The sequence below is a fragment of the Malania oleifera genome, chromosome 10 (genome assembly GCF_029873635.1).
Source record: "Malania oleifera isolate guangnan ecotype guangnan chromosome 10, ASM2987363v1, whole genome shotgun sequence".
Classification (NCBI taxonomy): domain Eukaryota; kingdom Viridiplantae; phylum Streptophyta; class Magnoliopsida; order Santalales; family Ximeniaceae; genus Malania; species Malania oleifera.
In genome coordinates, this window is record NC_080426.1 from 25,141,569 (window position 1) to 25,155,656 (window position 14,088).

Genomic DNA, 14,088 nt, shown 5'->3' on the forward strand with positions numbered 1-14,088 from the left:
TCGTCGACGAATACATGGGTTCGTCGACGAATACAGGGGTTCGTCGACGAGCGCATAAGGAAATTCGTCGACGAATACAGGGTTTCGTCAACGAAGGTCTTCAGGACTTCGTTGACGAAGGCAAGATTTTGTCGACGAGAAATTACCGAGCGAGGAATGGGCTACTCTGAATTTCGTTGACAAATACAGGGTTTCTTCGACGAATTTAATGAAGGACTCATTGACGAGATGACGTGTCTCATCGACGAATTTGGCCTTATAAATAAGGAAAAACCAAATTTTTATCTCATTTCAACGCCCCTCTCTCTCCCCTATGACTCTCTCTCCTTCTCTCTTCATTTCCGGGCCTGTTTTTCACCGGATCGAAGATCTAAGGCTACCATGACGCTCCTGGCGAAGTTCTTTGCAAGTCTGCCGGAGCTGATCATTGGAAAAGTTGGGTTGGATTTTGTCCCAATCTCAGGGTAAGACATTTTATTCAGTATTTGTTTTTCCCTCAATTATAAGAAATGATGTAGGTAAGAAAATACTGATATTTTATTCTGAAAAATTTCGTTTTCAGGATATTGAGTTAGGAACCCTACGGGTATAGAGTCAGAGTTTTATAGAGGCTTTTCAGAGTTAAAGTAAGGGAAATATGTTATGTTAGGACTTTTCATAATGCTATCAGAGATTTCATAGACACATATTTATACGAGTTTATTATGCAGAATTTACAGAATATGAATTTAAATGCTTGTGTGGCCTGAGTAGATTTTCATGTGATGAAGGAATTTATATAGCTTATATAAAGTATCATACTATACTAAATACACAGATATAGACAGTATATACAATTTATATAGTTTTTCCAGTATATGAGATTACACAGAATATACAAATATAGATTTATATTCACAGAGAGTATACAGAGAAATGTACATGCATATACAACTTTTATATGAATAGTTTCATGAAACAGATATATATATATATATATATATATATATATATACATACACATATACATGCATACAGTTTTACTCAGATCAGTATTTATATTACAATTTTATACAGAATATTATATACAGAGTTATAACATGCCATGTTTCCTATTACCATAACAGACAGAGTATATAAACAGAGTATACAAATAGAGATACAGGGATAGCATTAAGATGCTACAGATACAGTATACAGAGATTACAGTATTTACAGTACAGAAAGATAGAGTTATGGTAATTTTGGAAACATGATGAAAACAGTAAAAGAGTATATATGAATATATATATATATATATATATATATATATATATATAGTATCAGATCCCTGAGGAAAGATTACAGACAGATACAGATAAAGATTACAGAGCACGGTACCGTTGCTAGATACAGATAGAGTGCAACCACATATCTCAGATAGTGTGTGGGTACCGTCAACCGTGCTCGGAGAGTATGCAGCTCCCCAGTTCGCTAGGTGGAGGGGGCCGATTTGACAAGGTAGTAGTCAGTCCCGAGCTTAGGAGTGGATGCCGTTTGGCCGGACTGAGGTAGTGTAGAGTATATTGACTTATGTGGAGGGCTGACCAGATGAAGTCCCGCCTACGGGCCACACAACCCTATCATGAGGGGTCAAATCATGATGTACAGAGTCCCAGGGATAAAGCACAGTTATGTATATGTATACAGTTTTACAATACATGATAAGTATAGTATGATATTAGCAGTATGAAAAGTAGAAAATACAGATGATACAGTTATATTTTAAATTGTGAAAAGAAAGATATGCTTTATAGATTGTTTATTGCATTACAATTTAGTTGCTATTTAAAAAAAAAAAAGTATTCTTAACTTAGTTGCCACACACTAGTAATAGCGTATTTTCACTTACTGAGCATCGACTCACCCCATTACTTTAACATTTTTCAGGTGAGCCAGTTAGGCGAGTAGATCAGGCTCGCGAATAGAGAGTAGTTTAATTACCCTAGCTATAGGGTGAGTTTTTGACAGAGTTGTGTATATTTTTGAGTAGATGCTGCTGGGGGGGTATTTTGTATGGCTATGGTCTGTATATACTGGATTCTGATATTGTATAGTATATATATGTGAATGGTTTTATATTATGTGTTCCCGCTGCTTAGGTATGGATGTAGATACACAGATATATAATAATAATAATAATAATAATAATAATAATAATAATAATAATAATAAATGGCAAGAATTTTGAGGTTGTCACAGGGGACCTACTTGTATGGGCGGGTAGATTTCCCTATCCTTAAGGCCTTTGCCGGTAAGCTATTATTGAACGGTGTAAGTACGAAATCAATCTAACACTTGAGAACTTACTGAGTAAGGTGAGTACCCTGGTATGCTTTATTAGTGATCTTAGGGTTACCTAAATATCAGAGCAAAGGGGTGCTACTTGTATGGGCGGGTAATCACCCCTATCCTTAAGTAATCTCGTGGGTTAAATCTTTTGCATGTAATTGATTAGGTTTAGAAAATGATTTCAGAAATTATGTTAACAATTTTCAAATGTTAAATATTATGTTGTTATAAACTCATGTTGGCCACACACTCTTTTAATATATTGTTTCTTCCCTTACGGAGATGTGTCTCACTCGAATATGAACTAATCTTTTTCAAGACCTCCACGAGATCGAGCTTAGAGAGCTCGAGCAGTTATAACACTCTTGAGGGAAAAGGGTATAATTTTGATAATATTTTGAGATGTAAATATTTTATGTTTTATGTTTTCTGTTTTAAGGTCGTTGAGTAAGGAATGATTGTGAAAATACTGAAATGTTTTGGGAGTTATGTAGATTTATGGAATGCAGATGATGGATGATTACTATGGATTATAGATAGATTTAGAAAAATTCTGGTATTATATTTGTTGAAAGATTGTAGTTATGTTTTCCACTGCATAAATGATATTAGAATGTGGATTATCAGGTAACTGAGTGGATTAGTAGCACTCTGGGCCCACTTAGGGGGTTCGGGGTGTTACATTAAGATTAATATATTACAAATAAAATACATCTATGTTTTGTATGAGGTGGAAAAGTTGTAAAATAGTATGTGAATCAAACATGTTTATAAGATACTGTACATTAAACATATTTAGTTAATGCAAATGAAATTCATAAATCATTTAAATATTATTCATTATAGAAATATTGATAATTTAGACATGAATGGTTAAATAAAATATTACTATAAGTTTATTTTTTCATATAATTTCAAAAGCACTTGTGATAACCTTTTGTTTCAATAAAATAAATTAAAAGAGAAATTTCACTTCACTCGCAAGGTTTCGATAAATTTTGACAAATTTCACTAAAATTTCGAGGTTTCGATAAATTTCGGATGATTCGTTGAGTTTTGACAAAAATTATGTACGACGAAAATCGACTGCCATTTCGATTTCGAAGGTAACGGAAATTGAAAATTTCGACGGAAATTTTGACAGTTTTGGGGAAGTTTAAGACCATGCTCATAGCCCTTTTAGCTGCCTTCTAATGGTCCAATCTTGGGTTACTCAAATATCTACATAAAATTTCAACTATGTATGCCAAATTCGAACGCGTACATACCTAAGCATACATAAGACTCCCTACAGCTGATGTATAAGGAATCTTCTGCATTTCTTCTTTTCAACCTCGGTCTTGGGGCATTGACTAAGATTAAATCTTTCTACCTTAGTTGTGGGTGTATCTCCTGGGTGACAATCTTTCATGCCAAATCTAGCAAGTGCCCTTTCGATATAGCTCTTTTGTGATAACCCAAGTATAGCTCGAGAGCGATCTCGATGTATCTAAATTCCTAATACAAAATAGGCGTCCCTAAGATCTTTCATCTCAAATTTTTTGGTCAGAAATCTCTTGGTTTCATGCAATAAGCCTATATCACTACTCGCCGGCAATATGTCATTGACATACAAAACCAAGAATATAACCTTACTCCCACTGACCTTATGGTATACACAATCATCAACCAAATTTACCTTAAAATCATACGAGATGATTACTTGACGAAACTTGTGATACCATTGACGGGAAGCCTGCTTGAGCTCATAGATGAATTTATTTAATTTACAGACTATGTTTTCTGGATTTCCAAAAATAAAATTTTTCGGCTGCACCATATAAATCGTTTCATTAATGTCCCATTGAGAAACGTTGTCTTTATATCCATCTGATGAAACTCTAAGTCCAAATGAGCCACCAATGCCATTATAATCCTGAAAGAGTCTTTCGATAAAACCAGAGAGAAATTCTTTTTATAATCAATGTCTTCCTTCTGAGTGAATCCCTTGGCAACTAGACATGCCTTATATCTCTCAATATTACCCTGTAACGTCCCTCAATAAAATACAACAAAATACATCAATGGTCAACCCGAACCCGTGGGTAACGGGGACACCTGTTATACACAGCGGAAAATCTAGCAGCAGTAAACATAAAAATCCATACATCCATCCATAAAACATAATACCAGAGCTTTTATAACATTATAACACTGTACTTCTATACATCCTCATATACATCAAAATATCTCTAGGGTTAAACACAAAATAATTCCAACCCTGGTACCAAAATCTTACCCTCCTCACGGGGTAATCTCACTAATCTCAACGGCGGCCTTAACCCGCCGGTCTCTCTGGGGCTCCTGAAAAATTTAATAATATTGGGAGTGAGACACTTCTCAGTAAGGGAAAGTAAACTAAATACAGTTGTGTGGCAATATGAATATTTAGTGCAATTATACATATACTGTACATTTCATAAGTCGGAAAACATTCGTCATATCATTCGAAATAATCATACATTTTCATATATGCTAATAATTCGTAACGTACATAAACATCTGCTATAACTATAATACTGAAAATCAACCCAGGATGAATACCTAGCTAATGTCATGTATTACCCCCCATGACGGGTTGTGCAGCCCGAAGGCGGGACCCGACAATGGCTGGCCGACCACTGCCAAATCGAATATGTCTGTAAGTACGATGGGCCCTCCACACCTTGGTCCGGACGTCTACACTCTACTGAAAGCCACATCGATTATCCATCTCCCATCCCTTCATGGAATGGTTAGCACTAATACGGCCTGGTGCCAAATCTGAACTACCCATAGCTACGGTACCGAGCTCCTGGTCTGAACTAAACTAACATCCTGGTTGCAATAACATATAATACATGAACATACGTAACATCCACATAGCCTCGTGCCGAAAACATAGATACGGCCTCGCGCCAAAATCGTACGTATGGCCTCGTGCCAAAATCATAGTAAATATATATATATGGCATCGCGCCAATAACATCAATACGGCCTCGTGTCGATAGCATAATAAATACGGCCTCGCGCCGATAACATAATAATACGGCCTTGTGCCGATAGCATAAACATGGCCTCGCGCCAAATACATTTCAGGTATTTACATTTGAAAATAACTTATTTATCATATATTCATCAACTCAATATAACATAACCCATCTTTCCAAAATACCTAAAAATGTGTTTTACTCGTAAAAGCATTCATATCTTATCTCATTTCACGTAAAATAATATTCATGCCACACATGCTCTATTAAAAGTCATACTTCATATTTTAAAATCATGATTTTCTGACATCTCATACATACATATACTTTTTAAGCATCATAGCCGTATTTTCCCAATCGTACATTTCATTCATAATAAACAAATATATCATATGTTCTTCTGAAAATAAAACTACTCATAATCAATAATAATTTGCATGGAAAAGAACTGCTTTAGTTTACTCCCTTACCTGGCTACTGAGAAAGCCCCCCTAAAATCCTAGCCTGACTCCCGTAGGATTTCCTACTCAATATCCTGAAACTCAAAAACTCCCAGTATTAACCATTAGTATTTTCATGTGTACATCAATTCTTATAACTATCACAAAGTCTAATTTGGCTTAAAAAGCCTTACCTCAACTCTGGGATGATTTCCAACTCCATTTTCCCTACGATCCGCTCCGGCAAACTTGCAGGAAACTTCGCTAGGAGCATCATGGTAGCTTCAGATCTTCGATCCGGCGTAAAACCAGCCCAAAATCGAAGAGAGAGAGTGAGAGGGCCGAAGGGGAGAGAGAGGAGAGAGAGTAAAGCATGAAAAGTCATTAAAAATTGGGTTTTTACATATTTATACAGGGGATTTCGTCGACGAGCCCGACCTTCGTCTACGAGTCCTTCACAAATTTCGTCGACAAAATCTACTCCTCGTCGACGAAATTCAATCAGCTCAAAAACCCCTCTCGGCATTTCTTCGTCAACGAAGCCCTGTGTTCGTCGACGAAATCCTCTAAGCCTTCGTCGATGAAACCCTGTGTTCGTCGACGAATTCAGGCAATCTCTTTAAAATTATTTTATTCCCCAAATGCATTGTCGTCGACGAAGTCTACGGCCTCCTTATGTTTTTGTCTCTATTTCCCTCTCTCTTTATTACTCAAATTTCCAATTTAAATTCGGGTCGTTACATACCCCTTGAATCCCTCTTGGTGTAATGTCCCAGAAAATGATATGCTTGAAAGTGTAAAAAAAATTAAAATTAAAAATAAAATAATTAATTAATTAATTAAATTATTATTGATTATATAATATAATATAATATATTAGTATATTAATATAATATAATATTATTATTTTATATATATATAAAACAATTCTGAAGCTTCTTTAGGAATCAAAATTTCCTAGGAAGCTCAGGCTCTTTTCTGCGCCAGAGAGAGCTCTCTCTCTCTCTTTCTCTCTCGTCATCTCTCTCTCAGTCTCCTCAATTTCTCGAAGAATTTTGGGCTAATTCAAGAAAAGAAAATACCACCGAGTTCCATTCTCGGCCACCAACATTTTCACTGGAGTGGATTCGTGACTAGGGCGTCATAGGCACCACTCCCGGGATAAGGTAATCTCTCTCTCTCTCTCTCTCTCCCCTCAAATTTTTCCTTAAATCTTTATCCAAATCGACAATCGGACACCACTACGGGGTCCTAGCTCCGATCCTCGTCATTTTAATCGAAGCAGATTTTTAATTTGGGTTTCTTAGGCACCACTCCAAGGCTAGGGTAAGGATGGTGGAATTATATCCATTAATTATTTTTAAATTTTAATTAGTATTGGGAGTGTGTAGGACTAGGAAATGTTAAAATAATTGTAATTCTGGGGTTGAGTTAATTGAATTAGAGAAAATGTGATTTTAGGGTTTTGAGTTCTAAAAGTCGCGAGCGTGGATTTAGGGATTTTAGCAAGCCTCTCAGTAAGCAGGTAAGGGGAATAAATTATAACAGTTATTTTTGAAAACTACTGGTTGAGTAAATATGTGAAAATGACCTTATGATATATTAACTGTGATAATTATAATATGAATATCAAGTGAAAAATTGTGTGGCATGAGGAATTTTGAAATAATAAATTTATACTGGGAAAGTGTTAGAAATTGAGAAATGTGTTTTGTACTGAGAAATGATACTATGTTATAATATGGAAATGTTTTACTCAGATGTGAAAATATGAGAAACCCAGTATTGTGTTATATATATATACATGTGTATTTTACTGAGAAATGATGAAAGTGATATATTGATGAGTATTTTCTGAGAAATGATGAATTATGAAATAGAGGTGTATATATATATAAATATATATATATATATATATATGTGTGTGTGTGTGTGTGTGTGTTTAAATGAAATGATGAGAGATGTGTTATATAGATTTGTGAAATGAAATATACCAGTATGAGATGAGAATTGTGTAGAAATGATGAAAATTACACAGGAATGATAGAATGATATTGAAATGATGTGAACTATACTAACATGTTAAGATATATTGATATAAGGGATTGAGAATATTGAAATGTGTAAATGAGAACCTTGATAGACCAGAGTAATTATGAGAGGACGGTACCGTTGCTAGCATTGTGTTAGTGCAACCACACGACTTATATAGCATGTGGCATGGTTGTCGATTGGTCCAGTGTGAAGGGTTGTGTTGTCCCCTGGAGTCCGGACTAGGTGTGGGCAGACCAATCGTACTACAGACATGTTCACTATTTTGATCTAACAGGGTAGGCCAACCGCGGTTAGATCCAGCCTTTGGGTCGTACAACCTGGTCATGTGGGGTGAATACATGATGATGTGAATATCCTCAGGGCAGTCATGAGCTAGAGACATGACGTGTAAAATATATTGGTGGATGCTCATGAGCTAGGGAATGTTATGAAAGTGAAAAGTGGAATGAACAGTCATGGGTTACAGACATGACGTGCTATATGCTGGTGGACACCCATGGGCTAGAAAATGTGAATAAGAATATGAGAAATGAAAGAATGTGAATTGATATGAGAAATGTATAGTCGTGGGTTACAGACATGACGTGCTATATGCTATTGGACACCCACAGGCTAGGAAATGTGAAAATGAATATGGGAAATAAAAGAATATAAATATGAATATGATTATGAAGAATGAGAAAGTACGTAAATAGTATGAGAATGAATAAGTACGTATATAATATAAGAAAGAAAGAGTATGTATATGACATGCGATGTGAAAGTATACAAATAAGAAATGAGAAATGAAAGTATATGTATATGATTATGAAAATGATATGAAAACTAATGAAACTATGCTTTACATATGTATATGATTATGAGTACATATCTGTATATGTTTTCCCAGCTAGTATATTTATAAAAATGGAATGTAATATGATATAATTGAACTCATATGCCACACACTATAAATAATTTATTCCGACTTACTAAGAGATGTCTCACCCAAATATCTAAACTTTTCAGGGAATCATGACAGACCAGTAGATAAAGCTCCAAGATAGAAGGGGAGATCGTACCCTAATAGACAGGATAAGTGTTTGAGTTGGGAAATGAGTTTTTTGAAATCTATTGGGATATTTTGGTGGAGTTGTAGAGATGTATATATGTATGATAGATATATAGTACTCTGGTATTTGTATTTAGAAAGGTACGTTAATATCGACTTCCACTGTTAGGTATGGTTGTATGAAATAAACTAAATACCCGGTACCCCACTTCAGGTCGGGTTATGTTAATACGGTATCAGAGTTTGTGATGTGGCAGATGCTTGTTTATTATTGTTTATTGTGAAAAAAATGGTATAAAAAAAAATCAGGGCGTTACAATCTTAAATATCCATTTGCAACCAATGAGCTTCAGTGACCCGGAGAATAATGGTATTTAAATAATAAAGGGGGAGGAAAATAGAAATAGAAACAGAAGGAGCCAGCACGCTTCGTCAATAAACGTTTTGCGTTTGTCAACAACATTGCACTTTGGGTGTAATAACCCAGGAATTTAATCAAGGACTCATTGACGAGGGTATGTTTCGTTGATGAGAAGATACTGAGAGGCTGTTTTCTAAATTCTGAAATTCATCGATGAGGAGATAGTGTTCGTCGATGAAACTTCTTCGTGACCTTGTCGACGAGATGACGTGGCTTGTCGACGAAGGCCGCAGTATAAATAGTGTTAAACTTAGTTTTTACGCAGAAATTTCACCTAGAATCTCTTTTTCTTCTCCCCTACAGCTCCTTCTCTCTCTCTCCTCAATTTCAGCCCCGTCCACCGCTAGATTGATGATCTGAGGCTACCACAACACTCTTGGGGAAGTTCTCCCTAAGTCTGCTAGAGCGGATCATCGGTGGGACGAAGTTGGATTTCATCCCAAATTCAGGGTAAGATTTTTTTATTGAAATTTGGCTTTCCAACAGTTGTAGGAAATGCAGTAGACGTAGAAATAGTAATATTTTGTTTTGGGATATATAGTTTTCAAGGTGTTGAGTAGGAAGCCTCGCGGGTGTAGGACCCGATACAGTAGGGGGTTTAACCAGAATCAGGTAAGAGAAATATGTTATGTTAGGAAAACCTGCTTTGATTCAGTATAAATTATATGTTTTTCAGCAAATTATTATTCAGATTATTTATGCAATTTTATAGCCTGACAATATTATTGTTTAATTGTGTGGCATGAGTTTATTATTTCCAGTACACCGTTTCCATAATTTTCAGAATACGATAATTTTCAGTATACGTACAGAAACATGAAATTTACAGTATTTTTTAGAATATGATGATGTACCTATTTCAAAACCATAACATTTAATTTATACGGTTAATCAGGAAAGTCAATTATCCAGTTATGCAGACATTTCAGATATCCAATTATTACAATTTATTCAGCTCAGAATATATAATGTTATGGTTATTTCAGTTATTGCCAAATCATGGTAAAAAACAATATTTTAGAAATATCAATTATTTATATATAGTATCAGACCCTGATGGACCATATTCAGCAGCAGAGCACGGTATTTAGTTCAGAGTGCAACCCCTATTCACATAATAGGTGGTATTTAGAAGTCGATCCTGCCTATGTTGTGGACAGGCTCCCCATCAGATATGGGTTGAGGGGACCGATCTGACTATAAGAGTTCAATTGACTTACTCTAGTCGGCCAGCCAGGTTGGGTCCCGCCTACGAGCCGCACAACCCTGTCATGAGGGGTTAATTCATTACTTCAGTTATCCATCCAGAGAATTTTCTCAGTTTTATTATATATGTATGATCAGATTTTCATAAATTAGTCCTACCTAGATATTTTAGAAGTATTATGAACAGATTGTTCAGAAAAACTAGATTATGTTAAACAACCTAGGTGTATGTTATACTGTAATAGACATGTGAGTTTTCTACTTCTATTAATTATGATATTTACTTAGATCAGATTCTCCAAGTATATGACTCACTTGCTACACCCTAGTAATAACATGTGTTCTTCTTACTGAGCGTCACATCATCCTATTTAACTTATGTTTTTCAGGTGATCTAACGAGGCGTGCAGATCAGGCTCGCAGATAGAGGGATTTCAGTGCTACTTGTAGTTAGAGTGAGTTATTTTTTGGAAAGGTTTTCCTTGTATAGTTCTAGTCTCATATGAGGTTTATTTTGGGAGATACAACTGTGTATTTATACCGCGGGAGCATGTTAGCACTCTGGTATTGTATTATATATGTATGTGGTTGTGATTATATGATTTCAGCTTCTCGTTGCTTAGGTTGATTGTTACATTAATTATATAAAATATAGCAGGTCTTTACATTCACACCTTTGGGTAATTTTACAAGATCCCAAACATCATTTGCTTTCATAGAATTCATCTCATCATTCATGGCATCAATCCACTTCTAAGAATTAGAACTTTGCTTGATTTGATGGAAGTTGATTGGATCATCTTCCACCACACCTATTTCAAACTCATGTTCTTGGAGAAAGACAATATAATCATCTAAAATTGCACTTCTTCTTTCTCTAGTGGATCTCCTTAATGGCATCACTTCTTGGGGTTGTTGAGTTTGCTTTTCTAAAGCAATATCCTCATTTTGTGAAGGGAGTACAATGATATTGTCTTTTATTGTTTTTTGAACAAGTTCAATAGCAATACTAGGAAGAGAAATAAATTCCTCCTCAAAGACAATATCTCTAACCTTATCTCCCCCCATAAACTCAACTTCCTCAAGAAACCTAGCGTTTCTCGTCTCAAAGAAGGTCCTTGTCGAGGAATCATAAAATTTATAACCCCTTGACCTTTCAGCGTACCTAACAAAGTAGCAGCTGATTGTAATTAGGTCTAGTTTCTTGTCATTAGGCCTATAAGGCCTAGCCTCGATCAGACAACCCCAAATGTGTAAATGCTTAATATTTGGCTTTTTGCCAGTCCAAAGTTCATAAGGAGTTTTAGCTACCGCCTTGCTTGGCACCCTATTCAATATATATGCTGCAGTCTTTAGTGCTTCTCCCCAGAGAGATTCTAGTAAATAAGAATGACTAATCATACTTCTTACCATGTCCTTAAGCGTCCTATTTTGTCTCTCAGCAACACCATTCATGCTAGGTTTCCCTAGCATGGTGTACTGTGGGACGATACCGCATTCCTCTAGGAATTTAGCAAAGGGTCGTGGACGTTGTTCTCTTGATCCATTATATCTACCATAGCATTCACCACCACGGTCAGATTAAACAGCCTTAATTTTCTTGCTTAGTTGGTTCTCGACTTCGGCTTTGAAAGCCTTGAACACGTCCAGAGATTGTGACTTCTCATGTATCAAATAAAGGCACCCATAGCGCGAGTAATCATCTATGAACGTGATAAAATACTGTTGTCCATTCCAAGAAGCCGTAGGGAATGGACCACATATATCAGTATGTGTCAATTCTAAGACACCTGAGCCTCTATTGGCACCTAAATTTCTTTTGTTTGTCAGTTTCCCCTTAATACATTCCACACAAACTTTAAAGTCTGTTAAGTTAAGGGATCCCAGGATTCCGTCTGACGCGACTTTTCCATTCTCTATTTAGAGATATGTTATAACCGCTTATGCCATAAGGTAGCAGAATCCTCCTCAATTAATTTGCATTTAGTACCTCGTGAACTAACATGCAAGGACTCATTATTAAAGGCAATAGTAGCCAACATATATAAATTGTCAACCAAAGATCCCGTTGCAACCATATTGGAATATTGAAAAATACAAAATTTATTATTTCTGAAAGAACAAGAATAACCAAATTTGTCCAATATAAAAATTGAAACCAAATTCCGCCTAAAAGATGGTACCACATATGTCTCTTCCAAATTCAAAATACAACCAGATCTAAATAACAATCTAAATGTCCCAATTGCCTCAACCTCAACTTTATTACCGTCGCCTACATAGATGAATCTTTCAGTATCAATCGGCTTTCAGCTTCTTAGGCAGCCTTGCATTGACACATTTATGTGAGTAATAGCACCCGAATCTACTCACCAAGTATGTAGAGGTACTATAGCCAAATAAACTTCAGAACAAACTAAAGTTAGAAGCGTACCTTTTTTTTCCCTCTAAGCGGCGTAATTGGGAAAGTCCCTCTTTAGGTGTCCTCCCTTCCTGCAGAAGTAGTAGACAAATTCTTGATTTGATTTCTTTTACAGTTTTCCTTGGGATGTCCCAACTGCATCATCCTTATCCTTCTTCCTTTTGTTATCCTTAGAGGAAGTTTCTAAGTAAGCACTTTTTGTCTTCTCTTGCTTAACCCTTTCATTTTATTGCACACAATGAGCAATGAGCTTATTTAAAGTCTACTTATCCTTCTGAGTGTTATAACTTACAATGAATTAACTGTATTGTGCAACAAGGGAAATCAAAACTAAATGCATGAGCAAGTCATCAGGCAACTCTAACTTAAGTGCCTTTAGCTTTGAAGCGATGTTAGACATTTCCATAATATATTCCCTGATATGACCTTTTCTTTTATACCTCATTGAAAATTGACTAGCCAAAATGTTGCATGTTTCAGCATTTTCATTTTTTACAAAATGTTTCTATAGTTCCTTAAGGAATATCTTAGCATTATCCTCATCGAACATTGCTCCCCTAAATGCTTCTGGAATAGAGTGTTTCATATTCATTAGGCTCATGCGATTAGAATGCTCCCAGCTCTCCAAGTCCCTCTTCATTTCAGAGGTACTTGTATGCGTAAGGGCGGGAGGTCGTTCTGTCCGTAGCGCAAGATCCAGATCCATACAACCTAGAACAATCATGACGTTCTCCTTCTAGTTCTTAAAGTTGGAGTCATTAAGCACTGAAATGGAATTTATGTTGGCAAAAATTGTAGTAGCTGATGTAGTAACTGAATGCAGAACAAAAACCCAAACAACATGCTCGGTCATAATATACAAGTTATATTAAATTCCTAAATCAGTTCCATATATACATGACAAGTATATTAACAAATAAAAGTGGGTTCCATCTAAAGATACCTAGTACAACATTAATGTTTTATCTTTGGATAGAAATATTAACTTGTTAGTGGTATCCTTCATGTAAAGATTAGATACTTACAATAAGTCCTATCAAACAATAAGACTTTCTTTGGACCGACTTATTATTCACATGGATAACTTACCAATTGTAATGTATTTATCACCACAAGTATACAAGTTGTTTGGCATAGCAATGACCTTCCTTTGGGCCGATTATTACTCATACAAA